Below are 25,780 nucleotides of genomic sequence, written 5' to 3'. Positions count from 1 at the left end.
AAGCACTTGAAGGTTTTCTTAATCCAGACAGGACTCTGGTTGAACTCCGGTTCTGCAAATGCTCAAACTGTGTTTTCACCATGTCACTGAACTATTCTAAGCTGCTAGGGCCACCAAATGAGGCGCTCCAACCTTTGCCCTTCTGCTTCTTCCTGCTCCCTGCTATTTCCTGCCCTTGTGCCAGTGATAGGAGTTTGCATGGTGAACCAGAAGGAAGCACAGACTGTTTCACTCTTCTCACAAAGGCCAACACAAGCACAATGAAGTAGTCAGGAACAAACAGTTTGGCCACTGGACTTTGACAAAGCCATGCAAATAAACTTGTATGCTCTCAAGTTTCTGATCAGCTCTTTAGATTCACATCTACTCATAGAAGTCCCTGGGAAAAATCCTGGGTACATTAAAACACTAGATCTACAAGAGCAACTGGGTGGATGGCCTGCTGCAAGCACCAGTCTGCAGCATGCTCAAAAAAAAATCAGTGACCTTTAAGGTCTTTCCAAACATTCTCTGTGTTCAAATGACTGAAGTGTATGTGCATGTCTTTAGTATTTAGCAGTTACATAGTGCTACTTGAAGAAACTCAAATAGAAAGCTATCCAACTTTGATCCAGATAGTATATTTTTTCTAAGTAGTCAACCTCATTTTGGTCATGTATCTTAAGAGAAATGTAGTAGGTTAATGTTCACACAAGTGTTCTTGATGAAAAGCCATAGGCTATCTAATTCTACATAGCTGTGCTATTGAGACCTGCTCAGGTCTGAACTAAATTGGGAATTTTAGTCATTAGTAATTTTGCCAGTTCAAATCCATAGCAGTAGTAGACAGCAAGAGTATGATTTTTACCAGTCTGAAATTCTGAAATATGGTCAAATAACGCAAACTTAAGAATTATAACCATTTGGATTCATATTCATCTACATCATGTTTGTACCTGTGCAACTGCACCCGCAGTAGGCCTGTGAAGACTAAAATCAAAACAAATCTTGAGTGCGGATAAGCTTTCTTTCCTCCTTTTAAACCATGTATATGATATATTAACTTGACTCTGTGAACAACTATTTGAATAAGGTATGTGTATTTTAAATGGTAAAATACAACAGGGCTAATAAAATTAGATTAGCAAGTGATACTGAGTCATGATAGTGAAGAAAATAAAATCTTAAAAGGAAACACACTTTCAGATCTGTATCTAAAATTAGTGACATTTACATAACCATTAGTCTACATTTGACTCACCACACAGTTCTTGCATGCAGCTTTTAAAAGGAAAAAAGCTCAAGTAATTTCCATTCTCACTGCAGCAATTTCACTCCTCTCAATGAAAAGATTCTCCTGCAAGAGAAAAATCTTAGTGGAAGATGAAAAAAAAATTAGTAAATTCACAGTCAGATACAGAATTTAGACTTCTAACCATAAAACTGTTACCTGTCTATAGCCAAGTGGTTTAAGAAATGAAGTGGTTAATAAGTTTAGTTAAAAAAATTGGAAGGCACTTTTTCTTTGTTAAAAGCATCAAAAACTTCCCAGTTCCACTAATTTAGAAAAGGTTGTAAAAATGAACACAGTTTTAAGAGTTTTAATAAAGAAATGTGCCGTAAATTAAAGTAACATAATGTTTATAGTTTTTAAATATATAAACAAACACACTTACCAAAGCATTGTTAGACAGGTGTAGCTTGAGATGCGTCCTTTAAAAAGTTCAGTTTTCACATAAACCAAGGCAAAATTATATATATGTCTATTCTACATTTAACATCAGATACTATGAATCTCTAATAGTTTCTAAATAAATGAAAATACAGAAAAAAAAAAAAACCAAAAAAAAAGCTAAGAAAGCATTCATATACAACCAATATATAAATTTATAGAAATAAAAACGCATAGGAAATACATGCAATGTCCTGTTCCATGACTCACGTGCAGAAGTGGCTAGCCTTACTTCAGCAGCACAGTTAATACTGGAGATATTTACAGTCTTAACACCAATATTTACGTGCTGCTAAAGTATGACAGACATTAGCATCACAAGATTGACTAATTCATAAGTGAGTGGTATGTCTCTTCAGGGTGATGAAATCCTTGTATTTTTGAGGCAGCACAATATGGCCTGCACCTTTTCAAAACCCACAAACCATTATGTGCTGCTACGTTATGCCAAGGTGTCTACCATGCTTCAAAGAAACAGAAACATACTCTCAGAGCTGAATGCATTATTTTCTTATTGAACTTTGGCTTTCATGTAGTAACATCAATTGTATCAATGAACTACAAAGTATTTAGAAAACATCTGTTCATTGCCAAGCTGACTGTTTATTTACAGTGAAGCTCTAGACTTTACTGTCACCTGAGCAAAATATCTTAATGGGACATGAACCACAAACTGAACAATTGTGTGTCTGATTAGAGGAACTAAAGATTATGCAGATGTTTATTTCAAAAGAAAACAAAAAAATCTGGGTTATTTTCTAATCTAATTTTTTGTCATCTGGAAACTCAGATGTGAAAAGAAAACTTAACAACTTTCATATGTAAGAGAATAAGAGCTAATTTTAAAATAAGCTGTCAACTACTCTATCAGTCCTCAAGCCATTTGTTAGCTCTGCAGCTTACCCTTACTGCAATTTTTGGGCAGACATGACTCAAAAGAGTCTTAATTAATTTCAGAGGAAAAAAAATATTAAAAACCCCACAACAATTGTTAGCATGAATAGTAACTTATCTGTTATTATGAGGAGGAGCTCATCTGCCCCCAGCCTAGAATGACCGTGCCACTTTACTTGAAGTAGGCAAGAGATGTGGAATGTCCCTGCTCAATATCATTTTCTTACACTAAAGAATGCCAGAGATTTAAGTGTGTATAGTCCTTTTACTGGTCCCCTAGATAACATGAATGATACTTTCTATAATGTTTTTATACTAAACTGTTAAGACAAAAGCTACTTACACAGCATGGACCCAAACACGCCACTCTATTGCAATAAGCCTTCTAGTCAGGTCATGACAGACAACTTCTGGAAATTAACAGGCCTATCTGGAAGCACAAGAAGAGATTTGGCAGGCCATTTGGGGGAAAGATTGGGGAGTTTTTCTTTGCTCCTTTCCTATTTTTGTTCCTACACTAATACAGCAGGGCAGTATCTGCTAGAAGAGTCCATTGCCACAAACATGCCAATTAAAGTGGAATTGGCAGTGTAAATTTGCAGATAACAGCACCAACACTTTATAAAGTTTATCTAGGTAGGAATGCTATATTTAGGAACTGCATCAAAGAGCTATTTTCAGTATATTTTATACATGCACAGCTATATTTACACTTGACCTACCCCACCTCTTACTACCTATGTTTGTTTTTAAAACAGATAGCTAAAATAGGCAAACTAAATCAAACAGGCACGACTTACCCAACTTACCATGGTGAATTAAAGCAGGAGTGCAAAGTCAAAATAAACCTATACTGTAAATGTATGGTGACAGTTGGTCTCCCCCTTGAAGAAACTGTGCTAGGCATAAGCCAAGAGAAGAAAAAGTAAAGACAAATCTCCACCATATATATACACACACACACATATATGTAATGTGGAAGGCATAGATAAAGATAGATGTGAGCAAAAACACTAACCAGCAGTAAGAGATTTACTCCAACTTAAAGAGTAAGAGAAAGAGTATGAAGAATATTCTCTAGCAAGAAAAATACTGCTTGGTACTTGCAGATTTACCTTAAAATCTTGAAAGAAAATTATTTAAATAAGACAGCTGCAACATTTAATACCTATGGAAGTGCATTTCTCATTTTTACACTTGGGCCAAATTCTTCATTTGAAACTCCATGTGTTTAACTGATACTATTCTTTCATTGCCTGGTTGATTTCAGGTTCTAGCTTAAGTACAGAGGTTTTTTTTTCTGCATAACTAAATCCCTCTAAAATTAAACTATACACACTATGAAATAAAGTCTTGGCAGAACTATTATGCTGTTTTCTACAGTAAGTATATTAGTAAGAAAACTTGCAGTTAATTCCACCAACCCATACAAAACATGAACAAAAAACCTTGTATGAATTACAGGATTCTGGGCCGTTGGAGGTTTTTTGTTTGTTTTTGGGGCTTTTTTTTTTTATTTTTTTTAATAATGATCTTGAGGTGTTTTGCTGGGTTTTTTTTAAACTTTACTACAAAATGCCCCAAAACAAACCAGCCAATCCAAAATTCAACACAATGTGACTTATATGTTTTCTACATAGCTATTAAAATAGGTATCATTTGCAAGGAGAATAAGCAAATTATCACATAAAATTGAAGGCAGTGTGTGCGAGAGATGGGGTTGTGGAACAGGAAAGGGATGAAAGGAGGAAGTCTAAGATAAGAAGTATACTGATAGCTGAGCCAGGAATCTACTGAAATCCAGGAGTGTCTGCACAAAGCTATTTACCATAGTTTTGGTCATAAAGTCTATGTAGTAGTTACCAAGAGTTCCTCTCCTACCTCCATCCTTCTGTCTTAAGTCTATGGATGAGAGACAGACAAAGGAGACCTCAATAAAAGCTGGCAATCATGTATGCAAGCAGATCCACTACATTTCCCAAGTCCCTAAAAGCAAGAGCTCTGCTGAGGAAGAAGGATTCTGAAGATGCAAAACTGAAATTCCACAGAAGCTGCTCACATACACCAGTCAGGAATGCCCTTTGAAAAAAAAAGTACTGGAACTGTTAAAAAACAGGGAGGAGAGGGAAAAAAAAAAAAAAAAAAAAAAAAAAAAAAAAAAAAAAAAAAAGAGAGAGAGTGAGAGAGAGTGTGTGTGTGTGTGTGTGTGTGTATACGTATTTGGGCTTGTTTTAGCAGCTGGAGTGTTCCCAAGCAATAAAGGAGCCTTTCCTTGATTTCAGTATTTCTTAGTTGATTTATCAAAGACCAAGCCCAATATAAAATATAATTTTCAGTTTTTATTGTTTATAGTTAAGAGTTTATGACAATGCCAAGCCAAACTCAATCTCTTCTGACCCTATGAAACCCAGCTACAAGTCAATTTCTGGCTACTATACATACTAATAAGCTCCTTAAATGCAACTATAACTACTAATAACCTCCTTAAACATCTATGTAACATATTATATCCAGAAGGTACCACTAGGCCTGCAATCTGACTGACAGGTCAGTGACTTGGAGTAAAACACACCAAGGTCTTTGTGTTAAACACTGTATGTTGTCTCTAATACCCAAGAACATGATGTAAAAATTAAACATTTACCTCGTGCCTTTTGGTCACGCAAAAAAAGCACTCTCTTGATACTTCTTGGCCAAAACCTTTTCCTCATTGATAGTGTTATACACCATTGCTCACAACCATATTCCATTGCTTTTGTTCCTTACTCATTAATGCAAAACACAGATCCAGTATGAAAGCAAGGCTATTGCTTCACTCTTCATTGTGACCCTTTCCCAACCTTATTTCTGATTAAAATTAGAAAACTGATTAAAACAGAAAAGTGAATGTGAACCAGAAAGACTCAAGTATTCCACAGTCTAAAAGCATTACATTTGTCCACCAGTGCTACTGTCCTCCACAGCCCTGACATCAGCAATTACATGTCCATATCTCAGTTTTCCTAGGTTAGCTTAGTTTAACCAGAAATGAGTCCTGGTTTGCACTGAGATAGCACAGCATGAAGTGCAGCATGTTTGACAAGTGTGTCCTAATCTGTGCATTCCATTAATGGAGTAAGTTACTCCTATGTTAGACAGGACATTTTGCAGTGTAGCTTTTTGGACAACTGCTGGTGAATTTGCCAAGCTCTCCTCTCACAGTTCAGTGCCACTAACACACCACTAAATATGAATAAATACAATGTCAGTTCAACACTGGAAAATATTTTTAGGGTTTTATTGAATTAATCTGGGAAAAAGAATTAGAAAATCTCACTGTTCACTACACCAAGAAATCTGAACACTTCCATTCTCTAGAATTCTAAGATCTCAAAGTATATGTAGCTGTATCTTTCTCATACACTGTTTACACCCCTCCCTCCAAGTTAAAACAATAGTTTCGTTTTATTTTTGTCATATGCTTACTAAACACTGCTGCATTTACACTGCAAACATAATTTATAACTCTTGCTCATTCTTAAATCTAAGATTTAGAAGTATGTTATTTTACTCCTGCCTTCTTGTTTCTTTGTTAAGGAACCATCTTTCCATCTAATTTGTGGTGTCAGCAGCCTTTAAAGTGATATGCATGTATTTTTTAAAAGAAGAAAAGGTTCCACTGAAATATTTCAGAATATTAACTTCAAAGGCATCAGTGTACTTTCAGCTACTGTTCCATTATTATTTGGTTCAGGCATAACCTACAACACTCAGTTAATTCACTCAATTGAGGTTACTTTCTGGTCAGAGGAAGAAGAATTAAGACACACTAAACTATAAACTATATACCTTGATTACTCTTCTCTGGAAGTAAAAGTGAGATTTTTAATTACTGTTTAAGACTGCAGTTCTAAAAAGGAAAAATAAAATTAAATAATTTTTTTAAAAAATCTGTCTCTAAACTAGCAATTTCATTGCATGTGTTTGGTGGTTTTTTAATTAAATAACTTAAACACAGCAATAAATTTGCCTCACTTCACCTCAAAGAGATGCAGTAATCCAGAACCAAGCTTATATACACACTATCTATGCACAATAGGTCCTCCCATACCTTCTAGCAAGTAGCTGAATATTTCTAAGACTATTACAAAGTTGTGTAAAAAAAAAAAATCAAAAATAATGATTTAAATAATTCTTTGAACAAAAAAGATGAATATTTGAACAGAAATAACTAACACTAGTTTAGAGTTTTGGTAGCACAAACTTTGACATAAAGAAAAAAACCACGTTCACTATTTCCTGATTATGTCAACAATACACCCTACAGAACCATGGCAAAACACAGGGAGAACTACATTTTTTGCAATGTGAAGTATTAATAACTAAAGTAAAGCAGATGACTGCTGATTACTGAAATTTACTGCTACTAAATTTGGAGAATCTATATCATGTGTCCAGCCATCTCTCCAAGGATCATGAACAAACAGATTTAGACTAGCTCGAGAACTACTGCATAAGATAAACATGAAATAACAAAGCCAGCTAAAAATAAAAACCAGGAAGTAAAACCATTGAGAAATTCAGAAGTATAAAAATACCTGGAAATTTAGAAGTGCAGTTAAGGATTCTCATAATAAAATTTCATTTTACACCCTTTTGACTTAATCTAAGGCTCCCACTACTGCTAACACTAGCTTGACTCATGTATTAATTTGTATGAGGTGCACCCCCCTGCCGACTGCACTCAGGAAGACAAACCAAAAGGAAGACTGTTACTTGCTTCTGCAATATTGATGCTTCTGTTGGAGTGATGAATAGCAAACAGAGTACAAACAGTGGATTTCTGTGAAAGGCAAGAAACTAAAGATAATCAGTTCTGATTTGAACAAGTACACTATATCAATTTTGATGGCTTGCTAGATAAAAAAAGCATAACTATGGGAAGCTGATACAGGACACAAAAAAATTACCAATAGATAGTTTGGTATATTAGGAGTGTATTTTAGAATCAACTGTAGCTCAAAAATAAAACTGAGTAAGACTAACCCCACCTCTATTCCCAGCTTCTAAAAAGTGTTTTGTCTGGAGTTGATGCATTAACTAGATTGCTATATGAAACACTTTACAGGGAACTTGTAAAGTGTAACAAGCTCCAAGTTCTAGCTGAGTTTGTAAAAGTTGCATTTCAGAAAAGCTTTCCAGGTCCCTCTTGACTGCATTGGTATAGCTTGCACACAACTTTTAAAAATCTGTCTTCTCTGCACCTTTGGCAAGCACACAGGAAGAAAAACTGTGTGAACACTTTCAATCTGTACCAGCATTTTTTCTGCTTGAAAGGACACATACAAAATTAAGAAAAACGAAGAAGCTATTTTCTAAAGTTCTACAAAGTAAGTTTTAAATTTCATTAGAGTAGTAATTAAAATGTTCTTCCCCCCCCCTCCAATTTTATCACAAAAAATATTAAAACTAAATATAGTGGATTTATCAAAAATAAAGCCAGATCTGCCTTAAAATAAAATCTTCAGTTTCTGTATGAGTATTAAAAAAATTTCTATCAGCTTTTCAGATTAAAAAAAAAATTTAAAAAGATAAATATTTTGAGATTCTCCAACACACGAAGACTTAGATTATTACACTATTACATTCAGAAAATATTATCCTATTATAATAGCTAAAGTTTCTAAAACCTGAAGTATATAGAATCATTAGTGACAAAAGAAAATGTGACAGTCCCTCTCCAAACAATAATAACTGTACAATACAAACCAGCTACATAATGTGAAGTTATTAAGACAGGGAAATAAGTTCTCCTTTTAAACATACTAAATAAAAAAAAAAAAACCAAAACTTTAACATCTATCAACTATTGGTTCTGTATTACAATCATTAACTTCTGTTTTTCTTACCAGAAAAAAAAAGAAAAAGAAAAAGAAAAAAAAAAAAAAAGAAAGAAAGAAAAAAAATAGTTTAATGAAGTTCTCAGAAGACTTGCTCATGTAACAGTCACAGGCCTCGTGTAAAATTTTGTGCTCCCCTAAGCTGGCATAGCCTTTTATGAAAGAAGGCCATGCAAGTATTGCTGTTTAAATCTTCTAACTCTAGAATGTACAGCAAAGCATTTCTTGTCCTCAACAGAATATTCAAGTCGCTTTTGCAGAAACCCTGGTGGTCTGCGCACAGGGTCAATTTCCAAAGTACTTGTAGGAAAAATATATTGGTCAATATTAGCCAGACTGCCTTCCTAGCTGCTGTCTTATCTCAAATTGCTAAATAACTACAAATCATAGGACGGTAACAGAGCAACACACTTTTTTTTAAAATTTGCCTTTATATATAAATAATAACTATTTACACTATGCCAAACCACAAATCATAGACAGAGATTTTGTTACATCTCAGTATTGTATGGGACTATAATGCCTGAAGATAAAAACCAGGCTCATAGCTCAGAACGAAACCCCACTTGTAAAGAGCTAAATTTGCTGCTTGTCTGCTTTCAAAGATTTAAGGTCAGAGTGACAATGCTATAAAATAAGGGTCAAAGCACAAAAAGACCAAGGCCACAGAACAAAGAGCTTTTCGTGTCGTGAAAGAAGTTGCTTTTTGTAAGCCTGCCTTCTGGCTCAGGCAGTAAATTTGTCTTTTCTTAACATCATCACTACATGACTTCTATAAAATGCCAGACAACAGCATGACTTATGAAAGGTGAGTCTGACCTGTTTGAATCAGCTCAACTCAACTATTAAAGGAATCCACTAGTTAATAGCAGAGAAACACCTTCTAGCAACTGCTACTTTTCCAGTTGTTAGCTGTACTTCTACAACTTCATTATTTAATTAGTCACTTCAGCAGAAGCTTCAGGTGTCCACAACACCTTTGGGGTGCAGATTCCTGGTCATATTATTTTATTGTTTACTCAGTGGTAGCTGGAGTAGCAATCTTTCCCCCACTTCTCCATAAAATAGTATTAGAATACTGTTAATCTTAATAGATAACATCTAACACACAGATCTGTGTACTCCTTTTCAAAAAAATTTCTGGTTTGGTTCCCCTTTCCATCAATGAAACCCACTACTCACAGAATTGAGCCAATACAAAATAAAATTGTGCTTTCTAAGGCTGACACAGATTGATAACCAGTGAATTTAATTTTTCCAGCTAGAAAACAAACTTCACTTAGAACATGCCTTTCCAAAACATTAACAACAGTTTTTACCAATTACAGGAACTTTATGCACCTGAAAAAAAATACAAGAGATAAGGATGCTGGGTGCTTCTTATGGCTTTATATTAAGCTAGATTTTCAATATTTCACTAACAAGCTTAAAGTAAAACCATGCTGAATTAACTAGGTGTTAATATATTAAGAAAAAAGATTTATAATTCAATACTTAAAGCACACAAGTAGCTAAACAAAAAGAAAAAAAAATCTAAATTGTAGTCTCAAACTAATACCCACAAACCTAAAAGATGTTAAATCTCTGAAAACCAGAATTTCAATTTTTTTAAAAAATAAAAAGTTACTTGACAGTATGCTCTTTGAGCAGTATCAGTATTGCAAGAAGTGTCTCCATCGTAATCCAAACCTATATGAAAGAACCAGAATTATCTGCATTATTTTTAATAGCTGGTCTAAGGCAAGACATTTTGAAAACAAAGATTGTCCATACTTCAAGTGATTATTTTCCCCTTCAAAATAGATGGCTTCTGTCTTCAAAGTTACTATTTTAATTTTTTTTTCTTTTTTTTTTAGTCCTACTAACTTACCTAAAAGCTGGAACTGGAGATTCAGATATGCAGAATTAGTTAAAAAATACACAAAAAAATCCCCCTTACCTTTTGACTCTGGAGATCTGTAACAGCTGAGTTTCAGTGCCAACAAAACAGAAGTTTCATTAAAGAAATTGCTTTGCTTTTGATCTACATAAATCTACATATCTGATTTCTATAATAATTATTAAATGTAGCATTTAATAAAATGATCTGTTTTTTTTTTTCCTTTCTAAAAATTTAATATCATTTAAAAAATACCTTAATATAGAAAAAACCTAGTGTAACATATGAAAGGCCTACTCCAATCATCCTACACTTTTTGAAGGAAACGATTACTCCTCATCTCTCAAGAAGCACTGGTGCGAGTGTACCGATTTTTCTTGTGGTGAATAGCAGCCCACAAGTTAAGGAACTGATGCAAACTGGCAGATTTCCCCTTCTAATTCTGAGTCATATGCGTCATCTTTTTGTCAAAAGCTGGGAAGAAAAAGAGTCTCTCTTCCAGCCTGCCACATGAAACCACCTGCTTAAAGACAGAGCAGACCAATATTGCAATACTGGTCTGCACATTGCTGGTACTTACACATTTGTTCTTGCTTTGTTCAAATAAACAAAGTTCTGAAGACAGCTTTAATGTTAATGACAGAACTTATCTCTTTGATTTAGGGCCAAAAATCAAGCTGGTAAAAGGAAAAAAAAAACCCAACCAAAACAGAAAGAAAAAAAAGAGAACAGTCATTGGCACGAAAGTGCTTACTCTTAAAATGGTAGTGTCTTACCTGCAAAAGACTAAGGGTGCAGTTTCTTAAAAGCTTACATGCGTGCGTGGTTTAATCACCTAGAATCAGACAGATTTCATAGACATACATTCCAAAACCACGAGTTCATCTGTGTGATTAAGACCTCTGTACACGGCCACTGTACATGGCTGCCATATAATTCATCAAACCCACTTCCCCAGTTAAACCAAAAATCTCCCCTAAACCCCAGAGAACCTTATGATTTTTTGAAGATTAAATTTCACATGCTCTTTTCCCCCTCTGTCGTGCATTTTGCAAATTAAGAACCAAGAAACCTCATTTCTTCCTGGACAGACTGATCAAGGCCACTCATTGTTGGACTATCTATGCTGTGTTATGACAATCTCTCTCTTTCAAAGGCACCAGCACCAGTTAAGGTTGGGCACATCATTGCCAGCTGATTACATATTTTCAAATTGCACTAGAGTTGCTGATCAGACCTGCAGAAAAGAGGTGTAAAATTTTGTTGTAATAATGCACTGCAGTATTTATATTCATCTGTGGCACTGCCAGAGTGACTGCAAGGAAATGCTCTTTATAAAAAAAAACAACTTGAAAAGGGCTAAAGCAAATTTTAGACACTAATAGTAAGTTGTGCAAAAGAATGCAAAGAAAATACAACTAGACAAATTGATCCAGAGTGTAGAAACAAACATGCCATTTTAATCATAGATCAGCTTTTTTATATACAAGCACACAAAATATATAAGGTATTTTATATATATATGCACATAAAGTTAGATAGAAAGACAGGTATAAACACACACACATACACTCTTATATAAAATGCCTTTTGTTTTCAAATTTGTACTGTGCCACAATCATTTACATGGCGGGGTGCATACATTTCAATATAATGAGAAAATTTGCATTGCTAAAATAAGAATACTAGAGTGCTTTTCAAGAACCATGACACCATCATTTGCATTACAGGTTATTATTTACAAGTATATAAGATGTTCTGTAAATCTATAAAGAACACTGTAACAGTGAAAACTATAATTTATTATGTAATGCACTGTTATATAAATTGTTTAAATTGTGTACAACATACACAGATGATCTCTTCTACTCAGTTAAATATTAAATATACCACTTTATTGCTCATCTTCAACTGTTTTTTTTCCATTCTATACAATAATATATTTTACTTGATAAAATTATAGACACAAAGTACCTATCTGATGCCTTATCCTGGTTATGATGTGGTTTGGTTTTTGTGTTTTTTAAAATATGAAATTAAATATTCACATTGTCATTTTAATTTGACTAACTTTGTAGTATTTTATAAGGAAACATTTTACTCACCATATATTCCATTTTTCTTGGTACCCAAAAGACATTCAAACTTTTCTGCGATGTTATGTTACCCCCTAAACCCCAGGATCTTTCCAAGAGTTTGATGTAGCACAAGACACAAATAAAAACCAAACAAAACCCGCCACCAAGAAAGTTATGCCTTTTTGACAATGGCAAGAATGAATGAGGAAAGACACTGTGGAAGACGTTTCTTAACTTGTAATTCAGCAAAGCATAAGAACTGGCTTAACTTCTTTCTCATTCAGTGGAGCACTCCAATATAGGAAAAGTGAGTTAAATAAACCATTTAGGAGGGTAATCACAAAGAGCAGCTTTTGCCTGGGGGAGACCCTGGGAAGGTCTCCATTGGCTCCCTCTTTTTCATCTCAGGGCCACAGGCACTCATAGCTGTTCTGGGGTAGGCTGCTGCTTTGAATTGCCCTCTAGTGTTAGCCTTCATTAATTCCTACCTCAATGACAAATCCTATTCAGGTTTTTAATAACGGAAAGTGGGTCAGCAACATAAGTTATATTAAGCTAAAAAATTAAAATTTGAACAGTGTTTCAAATTTGTTTTCAGGTCAGAAGACTGCGAGGTTGACAAATTAAGTATTACACATCAAAATACAAAAATACAAGAAGTCTATATACCTAAATGGGGAAAAAAAAAATCAAGGACAACAAATTTATGAGAGAACTTATGAACATTGTATTTTACATTTCAGTGAGTTTCTTATGCGGTTTCACAAAAATATCAATTTCTGATATTCACAGCCAAATTCACTGTCATTATGGTGAGATCAAAACATAAAAAGCCCCGAGGAGTTGCTGGTGTCAACAGAACACAGTTTAGCAGTACCAATACCCCAGAAGGAATTATTCTCTCACTGCTAATTCAGGAATCTCCTCGTTATACCCTAAACCCAGATGAAAAACACAGGCACCATGAAGAACCAGATTTTAAACCTAGTAATACTAGGAAGAAAAGGCAAGCATTTTGTCTGATTTTACTTCAAACCATGTTTTATCTGCTCTAGAATTCTTTAGAGAGGTCATGAATCTGGGACTTAAAGAAGTATGGAGAATATATTAGTAACACTTGCCATACAGGCAATGTCATACAGGCTGTGGATTTCCACATTCATAGCATTAAAAATGAGCCTATGACCCTTTGTTTAAAAATACTTGGGTCATGCAGAACTACAATCCCTCACTCTGAATGAGAGCTGAAAAAATATTTTTAGAATTAGGTGTTAACACAGATGAAGAAAAGTACAGATTTGGGTGCTGCTTTTATAACTCCTATGCTTGGCATTAAAAGCAGCATTTTCCCTTCTCCTGAGAACCTGGAAAAAAAATCTTCTGGTGTTAGGGAGCATAGGGACAGGGTAACCGGTACATAATTATTTTGATCAGGAGTCGGTTTTGCCTGTGGAAAATGCTGACAGTAAGTGTTTGAGTATCAAAAGGGAACTCTGTTCCACAATAAATTTCTCAATATATTTTCACTTTCTTATAAGAGCTGTTGCAGTGTTTCACACCAGATGGAGCATCTTTGTCTAATTTTTAAGCTTGACTAAAATATGGACTAACTTGCAACAAGAGAAAGTGAGGTGTTTTCAGAATAAAGTGACAACATTCATAAGACCATAGTATCTACCCATTCTACCAAGAGAAAACTTTGCTCCAAAAGAAGACCAGAAATTATAAAGCAAAAGTTTTCCTTATCCGACCCCTGGAAGTCTTGTTAAATCCAGAAGTGACTTATATGATAATATATCTATTTTGAAGTAGGAAATGATCCATTAGAGTTGGGAAGATCATAGTCGTGTTCATAATAACACTACTATCTAAATGTCAAAGCTAACTTCCACATGAATACTAAAATCTATTTCCTTCGGGGGGAGAAAGGGCAGTTTAAAAAAAAAAAAAAAATCTAAAAAATCAAATTGTTCTTCATGTCAACTAGAAAGTGGAAGCATAAAAATCACTTTTTTTTTTTTTTTTTTTTAGCAAAGGCTCAAAAAACCCACCAATAAACCAAACAACCTAAACCATCACAAAGAAGAAAAAAAAAAACACACAAAAAACCAAAAAAAAAAACCATAGGGACACTCACAGGAAATAAAAGCAACCTCTTAAATTTAGTGGGTTAAAGAAAAGGTGTAAATACTTCAGAGGTATTTGCACATCACTAAGATTTCTAAGTACCCACAATTAAAAACAGATATTGCTGATACCTTTCTTTGACCAGATTATCTTGATAATGTATTTCAATAAAAAGAAACTAATTATCTTATAACAGTGGTCTAAAATTTAGAAAAACAAAACCCCTCTTATTTTCTGGAGGAAAAAAAAAATTCTGGCACAAACAAACTCAGAAAAAAAGTTACCATGAATATCCATGTGTTTGAAAGAAATTCAAAATTAACAAAGCTAGAAACAATGGTTTATTCAAATACCCTACTCAATTAGCAATTGCATACATGCAATTTCATACATGCCCTGCTTTTAGTGTGCAAAGAGCAGTCTAAACCAAGGTGTATTAACAAGCCATTAATACACTATATGAACATTTAACAACTTTGATTACATTGCTCTTTCCCTCACTGAAGCCTTCAGTGCATGGGTCTACATAAATTCCTCCTTAGATGTCTGTTGAAATTAAACAAAAATAACACTAAAAAACACTTACTTACATATATTTGCATTTGAATGATAAGAATAAGCATTTAAATATCCCAGATAGCATATTTTAACTATTTTTCCTGAAGAATTTGTATGTCATTTGCTTTTCTTTTCCTATTGCCTAGCAAGACCATTTTATCAACAGACAAGGAAAAATGATGCATAAGTATGTCAGTCTTAAATCCTTCCTATCTATATTTCATTGAATATCTGAAGTAATAATAAAAATTTATGTCTATTTCAATATAATACTACACAAACTCCATTTTAAAATAATGTAGGGCTGGATTTAGTTTAAACTAAGAAAACCCAGAAAATTCAATTGCTTCAGATTTAAAACTTAAAACACTCATTCCTTAGATATCAAACAATGGCTGATTTTACATGCCTTGTAGTAACTAGGAATGGGTTGCATTTATAACTACAAATCTCTTTCAGGAAAATTATTTCAGTTGCCTTTGTAAAGCAAGAGAAGTCCTTAAAGAAATAATAAATGAATTGTAAAAGTAATCTGCAACAGTTCCTTTTAGATGAGCAATAAGCATGCATTGTCAGCTTTTAAATGATGATTTAGTTAACAAAGCTTGTAGAGCCTCAAGTGTTATACCTACAGCAGGAACAGCAAAAGCGGCCATGGAAAGTTCCACATCTGAAGCACTTCAGTAAAGAAGTCTGCACATTTTTATCTTTCCAACCTCATTACAATTAGATATTGCAAAACAGTTTACAAAGTTAAGCACACAGCCTGCAATAGCCACACCAGCAATTTTTTAAGGGGCAAGCACTGCAGGTCCTTAATTCAGGCTGAACTTCCAACAAAATCAGTGGTTGTTTTGCTAAATAAGAACTACAACAGGAGACGCTAAGAGTATGAAAATAAAACACACACCCCCCGCTACCTTCCTTGCAAGTTTCACCAACTCTTTGGGTCAAGAAACATTCATGTGACTACCAAGTACAAAATAACTCAAGAAAAAAAAATTAAAAATTAATATGGGCCAAAATTCAGCAGAAAAATCAAAATCTTAAGTGAACTCTAATCATAAATGACAACTGCAGCACCCTTAAAAGATACCAGAGCCTGTAAATGGATAAGACTCACTTACTGCATTACTGCAAAACTCTCTGCACTTTCTAAAAAAACATCAGACTTGTCTTAAAGTTCTAAATACTTTAATATATACTAAATTTGTAAAAGGAAAGAAGGTGTGCATCTAATGAGAATAACATTCTGCAAATCCTTATTCATGGTCGTGAGTCATTAGAACTACTTGTGTATATTAAAGTTTGTAGGATTAGGCCCTAAATGTAAAGTCCCTTTGATTTACAGTTGTGAACCAGAAACCACCTTTTTTGCTGAATAAGAATCTATGAGAAATACTCTGAACCTGTGTCAGACCAAGGAACACTCCATCAAACTTTCACCTTTTAAATATCTCACAAGGGAGCCTTAGATACCTTTGCCTTGCAATATAATCCTGATTTTCATTAACAAGAATGTAACTGCTTTTGTACAGGGAAAAAAAAATTGTACAAACTCTTCAGTGAAATCCTAAAATCCTTATTTTCATAAGAAAGCTAGTAGGAAAAAAAAAAGGTGGGGAAGAGAAAAAAAAAAGGAAAAAGAAGAGAAAGAAAGAAAAAAAAAAAAAAAAAAAAAAAAAAAAAAAGAAAAAAAGGGGAAAAAAAAGAAGCAACAGCAATGCAGTACCTCCAAAGCAGTTCTGGACAGACTGACATATTTATTTATTTGGGAGCATATTAGGCATGTAACCCAAAACGGTTACAGCATTAACAGAAGTACTTTCACTGTGTGTTTAATTCACATAAAGGATTAAAACTGAAATAATTACCTACTCATTAATCACAAACTTCAAAGCTTATATAAAGTTAAGGTTTACTTCCTATACTTTCTGTATTCAAAGTTTTCTAACTCAACTGATAATTTTCTCTAGAAGGCCTTAACTACCCTAAAATCATAATATTGAATGAAAAAAATATATTCAGAACCCATCTGCCTCAAATACTTCTGGAACAGGAGGTGTATAACTGGTAAATTCCAATAATTCTTCAGTTCTACCAGCCATGAGTTACAACAATGAGGAAATATGAAATTTACACCTCAATGGATTTGCTTGGTAAAAATTAGGAGTTACTGAGATAAACTGAAATTTTGGGGGTTTAAAACTTCTCTGATTTTCTGGAACAATTACTTCCTACAAAAAAAATGTGCTCTCAAAGGCAGACAGATTTGATTAGGGATAAAAACGAATTCCAGCTGAAATTTGGAATTGCTAAAGTCACAACATGTTCATAAAATTTGTTGTAGTGTAATACATTCTGCAAATGATAAAGCCTTACAGATTTTACTACTCCATTTAGTATTTAAACAAATCTACTCAATCCAAGACCAGTTACTATTTTAATTTCAATTGTCTGCATAAATGGTTAGTTAAGACTATTTGTATAGACTAGATAGGTTATGATTACTCTGAATGGATTTCTCAGTTTCAGCCAAATGAGTACTTCTAGTGCATAGCAGGACTTGCAATATGAGTGTAGCACAGTCCATATTAATTCCTCTTAATTGTTCAGTGTTTTCCTATTATATCTGTTTGCCAACAATAAGAGAAATAAAATTTCTGACTATTCTGGTACAGATGGAGGGCTCTGAAGACCTATTTTTTTTCCTGTTTTCTGCTTCTTTGCTTGTCAGGTAGCTAGTTTATTAATGCCTTTAAAACCAAATTTTACACACTACATAGAAATACACTCAGCTAGGTCTCTATTCTATTATATTATTTAACACACCCTCCAAACGACAACAACAAAAAAAGTTATTGAAAAATATATTTTTTTACATCATCTATACTTTGTTTTTGGATTAGCAACATTTCAGTTGGAGTAACTCCCAAGACAAGAATATGAGAAACAATACTATATGGAGAATTTACAGCTCAAACAGATCAAGGCTATTGCAAACTCAGCTTTTTATACATATTTTTGGCCACTTCATTTCCTTCTGAGCACAGCCTGTGTTAATACTTTTACTTAGTATTTTATAATTTTACAGGAGTGTAAAGAAGAATTATTTAAACAAATAATAAATTCTTGAAACAATCCCATCAGACATAGCCTATTTGAATAATCTGAATAAGTTATACTACTGTGTACATTTTTAAAAATAAAGAACATATGTAATAAGAGAAATGTTAATATAATATATACCATGCTCATGCTCCATCAACCTTCCAGAGAGTTTTTCAATCACAGGAGTAAGCCGTTCTCCAAAATCAGCTCTCTATGAAGGTCAAAACCTGCAATAAAAATGTCATGTATTATAACATATTTCCAACACCCACAGTTTCATGGTTGATCCCCAAACATAGATGTAGGTCATCAGCTTGACCCTCACGTTGTCTATGTTACAGGAAATCCTAATTTTAAAAAATACTTTTTTTTTAAGCCAAACTGACTTGATTAGGAACACCTGTGATATGCCTCTTTATTATCAGAAGCCTCCTGAAACAAATCAGATTAGCATGTTCCTGCTTTCATCTTCCCAGCAGCATTTTAAGATGAAAGTAAGAGGAAGGAGGAGAGAAAAAAAAAAAAAAAGAAAAAAAAAAAAGAAAAAAAAAAAAAAAAAGAGTAAGGGGTGTTGTTCTCCCTTCCTACCCACCACCAATCCCTCCCTCCACTCTCAAACAACAAAACAGGTAAGCTTTTTAGTAAGTAAACTACTTATGCATTACTACTGTCATGTTCCATATCCTAAAATATACTATTGACTGTTAAGTATTTAAATTCTAGTGTTTCACTTCAGGAGATAGAATTTTTTTTCTCTTCAAGGCAGTACCATTATTGCCTTTATTAAAACTCAGCCTAGAATATTTGCTACTTGAAAATATATAATGGAAAATTACAGTGATATAATACATTCTGAGAAATGAAATAGAATTTTAAGACTCAATTAAAAAAAAATAAAATAAAAATATAAAAAAAATTTAAAAAAAAGCAGCAGCCCTGATCAGGTAAGAACAAGTATAACTTGACAGATGCAAGTAACCTATAGCAAATAGCTACTGGAGGAAATATTACATTCACACAGCCAAAATCTTAAATCTGTTTTGACTTATTTGAACTTTTTCATTGTAGACACCATAACAAGACACATCCTATGGCTAATAAATGGTAGCTGATGCCATAAATCAGGTCACCTGCTTACAAATACTTCATAAATGTATTCTTATTCTTTAAGTGTATTCCAGAAAATATTACAACCCCCTCACAGCTAGGGAATTATATTATCACCCTACTTTAGCAAGAAAAATGAATTGGTATTTTCATGTATTCCACACATCATCTATTTCACTTTTTGTAAAAAAAGTTTTTGTTCTTAAACCAAACCCACCAAAATTGTGGTCCCCCTCTGTGCTATATTGAGATTTAACATACTTGAAGATTATATTGAAACTGGACTTACATAAAGCTATTTAAAATGAAAATACAGCCTAAGCCCTGTACGATGTGTAATTATCTTTTTCTCAGACCAAATCTTCAAGTGAATTTCAGTTCATGCTAAATAAAATAACTAGTTGTAACCAGATTCAATGTTGAAAAGTTTATTAATAATCTATTTACTGCAGATACACTCACTGCAGTGTCGGAAAACAAACTAAATAGTCACGGGGCAGGGGGGTCCTATTTCTAACAGTGGTTTCCTTTAGACATTAATAACGATCACTGAAAGTCACCTCCTATGTTTCAGTTTGAGGCAATAGAACAATATCGCCTTCAGTTTAGAAGACATCTTGGAAACCTTTAACAAAATAAAAGCGAAATGTCCATAATTGACATTTGCTTCTGTTGTATGCATATGGTAATAAATATGTGTGTGTGATGTCATCCTTATACAGTAGCAACTGTCCATTATCGAGCTTTGGAAAGTGTTAAGAATTAGATAAAGTTTTAAAATTTAGTATTCCCTGTAAAAAAGAACATTTTTTTTGATTTTAATGATTCACTAAAAATATTATTATATACAAATACTAGAATAAAGAATTGACCACCTTTAATGTTAGCTGGACTAGAGCTCAAGTTGTGCTCCCTCCTCTAATACTCAAACAAATCTTCTGAGGTTTCTCACACAACATTCGAAGCTAAGATCAGAATTATTCCACAATTGTGGTAATATCAACTGTATCCCAAAGTTTCCTTATGCTAATAAATGTTTTAAAAACTTACAGGAAAGGGTTAAAAAAAATAATCAGTACAGATATTGCCTTATACACTTATGGGCAAAATTTTTACACCTAGCTTACTCTGAATATTGCTGAAATTGTCCAGTATCCATAATTAAGACATTTTTCACTAAACAAGTCCTTTGAAATCCAACTTATGTATTAATACACCAGTAATACTAAAAATTTGACATACTCAAATTCCTGCCAATAATGCACAAAAAAAAATTTAAAAATTGCAAAGCAACATTTTCACCAACTAAATGAGGTTACTGGAAATCTGTGGCTACACCTCTCTGCTCTGTCTGACGTCCCCTTTCTTTTGAGGGACATATCACCCTTTTTTCCTATCTTTACAATGTATTACTAGCTCTATTAAAAAATAGATGGCTGTGAGAAGAGTCAGAGTTAGGGGACTAAGTTCAAAACAATTTGGGCAGCTGGTTCAAACAAATTTTCCAAGTATACTGATAATAGAGAAAAATATTTTTTGAGATCAGGTTCCAGTGCTAGATATTAAATGTTTAGAACTTATAATAATAAATAAGTGGGGAAAAAAAAAAAAAACAAAAAAAAAAAAAAACAACACACCAAAAACATGAACGAACACTCATTGGTATGTATATAAAGTTATTTTTAGTTTTAAAAACTTTCTGATAAAAATATTTTTTGTTTCTACACAGAAGCCTACCATTTCACTCCCTATTTCTTTCACAGACAGGCAAAACTAGCCCAAGATGCGCTCTACCCTTGACAGTTTGTAATGAATGTGAATTACTCAAATAACTTAATAACTTGCAATGGGCCTTGGGTGTGGGTGGATGATGATCTACACAAGCAGAATACCTGCAGCATATTCATAGAATACAGCAATAAGCTTCTTGGTTCTCCCTTACACATTCAGTAGTTAACTGCTCCCCAGAGCAGGTAACAAAACCCAGTAAGGACCACGAACTGGTATGTATCTACTTTTCCTCTAAAGAGGCTCATGTGCTTTTACATGTGTCGAGTGTATCAGAAAAGCAATGGTACACCTGCTAGGATGGCTGACTGACACTCAGGGTGGGCGAGATGTGCACCTTCACACAGTGCTCACAGGCAGGCTATACGAGCCAGGTAGTTTGTATGCATTCCAGTTGTACTCACTGCAGAATTTAACTTATTAGTCTAAAAATAATCGAGGAATTAAAGACTCCAATTTATTTTTCCTTCCATGACATTATCTTTTGGATGGAACAGCAATAGGTTCAGAATTCCAGAAGTTAAGGATAAAATACCCTAAACAAAGAACTAAACAGAAAAGGAACCCCATGATATCTTGGTATCATATATGTAGTCTGCTTTAAAATGTTACTACAAGGAGCTTCCTATAAAGTACTAGCTAACACATTAAAGTAAACAGTACACAGTCACACTTTCAAATTACTGTTATTTCTGAAAAACTAAAAATCTCAGAGGTTACTTCAAGCTTGCCAGTAGATTGTATCTATAAAATGAGAGGGTAACTTGGAAGCTTGGGTTAACTTCAGAGGAGAAAGAGAAAAAAAAACCAAGCCCCCAACCAAAATAAAGCTTATTGGATGTTTTTCCTAAGAACAAGAGATAAAGGATTAGACTCAAAAAACAAAGGACAAAATTTAAAAACAAAAAAAAAAAAAAAAAAAAAAAAAAAAAAAAAAAAAAAAAAAAAAAAAAAAAAAAAAAAAAAAAAAAAAAAAAAAAAAAAAAAAAAAAAAAAAAAAAAAAAAAAAAAAAAAAAAAAAAAAAAAAAAAAAAACACGAAAAAAAACCCCACCAAAGAAAACCCCCCCCCACTATGCTACATGTTACACCTAAGCAAGGTTTAATTAAGCATAGAACTTATTGATAAAATATAAACATATACTTTTACATATTTAAGTTCAATTGATATTTCCTCCAAATGTAATATTTAGGGCCAGTAATCCCAGTTAATGTTGACATTTAACTGAGGTAAAAATGCAAGCAGCTCTACAAGGGTCTATTTAGGCTACAAGATCTACCCCCCTAAAATATCTCAAAATAAGGAGTACATCAAATATAAGAAAGGAAAAGTTACTTAAAATACACTATATATTCATATAGATTGCTTACTGCTTTCATTTTAGCCACACCCACCTTTATGTAATTGTAAAATATGAGAACAGTGCAGCTGAGAAATAAGAAAGCTTAAAAGAACAGTTGCTTCGTATAGTCAAATGTGCTAGGCAGAGATTTTAATTAAAATGAAAAATAGGTAAAAAATGCATGCTACCGAACATGACTATCAAATTGTGGGGAAAGTGCACACGCACCTGTACAATACTGAATTATAGGGTTTTTTGTAAATTAGCTATGAGTCAGGACAGTTATTTCATTGAAAGTGAAAGTCAGTATTTGTAAGTGCACTTCCAAAGCTGAGTAGTGTAAATCTCTTCAAATCCTGATATTTCGAAGTATACACAGCTACAGTTGAAACAGCTTTGTGCACATTCCCATACTGACTGCTAAAAACGTTTCTGAAAACACTCTGAAAGTAATGATGCAGAGCTAAAGAAATGAGTGCTAAATCTCAATAGGATCTTACTAGTATCTCAATTTCAAGGACTAAACAGAATTTTCTACCAGGGCACAAAGGTATGAATTGCAGAGACAAACTAAGCAGCTATTCCCAGGAAAAAAATAACTGGAAAAGTGTAATTTATGTACTAGATTAAAAGAATCCAGGGAATCTGGGGATTCGAGACACAAAAATCGCCTTGAACTCTTGGATTTCTGCATTACACAGAAAATACCTTGAATCACAACCCAGTTGCCATGCTGGAAACGCTAAGTTTTGCATTTCGCTTTAAGAATACACGCTCTCAGCCATGTACACAGAAATCTTTTGTACAGCACTTCTGCACCCCAACTCTTCTCTACGTCCCTCCTACGTCCCTCGGTTAACTCGTTATTTTCGGTGGCCAGGGTGCTAAGCGCAAGGCGGCCGCTCCCGGCTTTGAACGCCGCGGAGGGATGCGCGGGGGGGGGCAGCGGGCGGACGGAGGGGGGGCAGTGGGGGGGAGGAAGAGGAGCGGGGAAAGGCTGTGACCCGGTCCAACCTCCCGGCCCCAGCCCCGCGTCCCCGCAGGCAGCCAGGGGGGCAGCAACCGGTCCAGCCTCCGCTGAACGGGCGCCTGAACGGGGGGCCCGATGCTGCATTCGCTGCGCATCCTGCGCGCCCGCCAGCTCGACGGCAGCCCCGGGCGCCCGCCGCTCATACGGCATCGGGGAAATATCCATACGCCTTCCTGCCTCCGGGAAAAAAAATTAAAATAATAATGATAAAAAAAAAAAAAAAAAAAAGCAAAACAAAAGGTCGGGCGAAAGTGAAGAGGGAAGTAGGAAGAGGAATAAAAAGTAACGCTTAGAAATTGTGGCTGGGAAGGAGCCCGCTGGCCTGGCAGCGCCCGAGCTCCCTCTCTGCCCCGCCGCACGGTGCTGTCCCCGCCGGCGCTCCCGCCACAAAAAGATGCCTTGTGAGCCTGTGTGCGCAACTCCGAAACGCGAGCGCCCCCCAGAGCCGGCCCCGAGGGGGTTAAACGGCGTCGTGGAGAAAAAGGCACCGTGTCACATATTATGTGTGTATGTGTGTGTATGTGTGGAGGGGGAATCGCCCAGCGCTCAGGCTGCGAGAGATCTCGGAGCCTATCACAATAAGCACGATCGCTCTCATACAGCTACGAGAGACCGAGGGCTGCTGGGGCCACCGAGAAATGACATAGAAACAACCACCAAAAAATAGCTAAGCCAATGACAAATAGCGACCCGGGTGACAGAGACAGAGAATTTTGTAGGCGGAGAAGAGGAGGTGAATGGCCAGCTCTGATCACAGTATTAGGCTGGGCTATCTGTGGGGAGGGTATTTGCTCGGTTTGGGGGTGAGTGGGAGGAGAGGAAAAACACCTACAAATAGCTGGCACGATTCAAATGGTCTCGGATTATATTTCCCCCCTCCAGTCCAGGAAGGAAACTCGCGTTTTAACGCTACGAGGGGGAAAAAATAGCTCTGTGCAATAGGGGATGAAGAGCACTTTGGTCATTCGTTAATACCCAAAGGGGCAGAGATGATAAATGTGACAGCATGTGGCAGCACGACCGTCACCCGGGTTCCTGCAAAAGGCGGCTCCGTATCGCGACACGGGAAACTAACCGATTGAGTGGGAGGTGGAGAAAGCGCTTAAACGGAGAAGTTAATCTGCTAACATGGAGAGGAAACAAACGGACAAAAAAACCCCGAAGGTTGTCCTCTATTTTTTCTTTTTTTTGGGGGGGGTGGGGGGGTGCGGGGAGGAGAAGGGAAAGGGAAGAGAAAGAGCGAAGGGGCATTAATCCAGCTTACGAAAACACGGGGAGAGAGGAAGGAGGAGGCGGGGGGGGGGGGTTGGGGGCGGCGGGGTGAGAAAGGGAGATGTGCATGTAAGTGTGGAAGTCATCCTGTCTGCTGCTGCTGCGGAGCCGGGAAGCAGGAGCCTCCGTGTCCCGGGCGCTGCCCCGAAATTTCCACGGCGGAGAGCGGGGAGAGAGGGCGGGGGAGGGATCCGCTGGCGCGGAGGGGGGGGATGGTAGGGAGCGGAGGAGGGGAGATGAGGGGGAAGCCCGTCCTGTCATGTCCCGGGAGTACGGGGCACCGGGACCCTCTGGAGCTTCAGCTGTCCCGCGGCTCCCGCCCGCCCCCCGCCCGCCTCCGCGCCGCTCTCCCCGGGCCGGGTGTAAGCGGCGCTCCCGGGATCCCCGCCCGGGCGCGGTGCCGCCCCGGGGGAGCAAGCGGGTTACCTGCCGAAGGAGACGGCCGCTCCCGACCGCTAAGGCTGAGGGAAGCGAGTGACAGATCCGCCCGGGACCTGCCGCCGCCTCCCGGAGCCTCTCGCCTGCTGCCTGCCGGGTTCCCGAGGTGACTTTCCCGGCGGCGGGGTGCAGGTTGCCCCCGTTTTCCAAAGACGCTCTTCCCCCGCCCGCCCGCCCAGCTCCCTCTGCCCCAGCCGCGCCCGCTCCCTCCGGCTCTTACCGCCTGTGCGGGCGGCGGCAGCGGCGGCACTCGCTCCGAAGCGCGACGGTGAGGGTGGAAGCGGGGTAGCGGAGGGAAAGGGAGGTGAGTTTCGCGGGGCGGGAGGGCGGGCGGCCCCCGCGCCTCCCCGCGGCGGCGGCAGCAGCGATGCGATCGGGCATCACTCGAAAATGGCGCCGAAAGAGCGGAGGGCTCTTCATTCAAATTCGTTAGCGCCAGCCCCGCCGCCCGGGGCATGCCGGGAACGGGGGGGGGCGCGCGGGGGCTGAGGCGGCAGCGCCGCACGGACACGGCGCTCGCTGTCAATGCCGCCCCTCCCCCCCCGCCGCTCCCGCCGCCCGCGCGC

General features: G+C 36.5%; 1 protein-coding gene and 1 long non-coding RNA gene across 2 annotated transcripts in view; one reads left to right on the top strand and one right to left on the bottom strand.

The window, feature by feature from the left end:
- The window catches only part of TRIM13 (tripartite motif containing 13), a 212,133-nt gene that overhangs the window by 26,827 nt on the left and 159,526 nt on the right, over positions 1–25,780 (top strand). The gene's annotated exons all lie outside the window — the stretch shown is intronic.
- The window catches only part of LOC136357726 (uncharacterized), a 78,224-nt gene that overhangs the window by 2,203 nt on the left and 50,241 nt on the right, over positions 1–25,780 (bottom strand). Inside the window, exons 5-6 of the long non-coding RNA XR_010742936.1 lie at positions 18,376–18,444; positions 1,244–1,351 (exon numbers count right to left, since the gene is read on the bottom strand). This is a non-coding gene — a long non-coding RNA (uncharacterized lncRNA). The remainder of the gene's footprint in view (positions 1–1,243; positions 1,352–18,375; positions 18,445–25,780) is intronic.

Source organism: Sylvia atricapilla, chromosome 2 (assembly GCF_009819655.1).
Source record: "Sylvia atricapilla isolate bSylAtr1 chromosome 2, bSylAtr1.pri, whole genome shotgun sequence".
NCBI classification, from domain to species: Eukaryota; Metazoa; Chordata; class Aves; order Passeriformes; family Sylviidae; genus Sylvia; species Sylvia atricapilla.
Note: the sequence above shows the minus strand (reverse complement) of the source record. Positions and strands in the feature narration are given on the sequence as shown.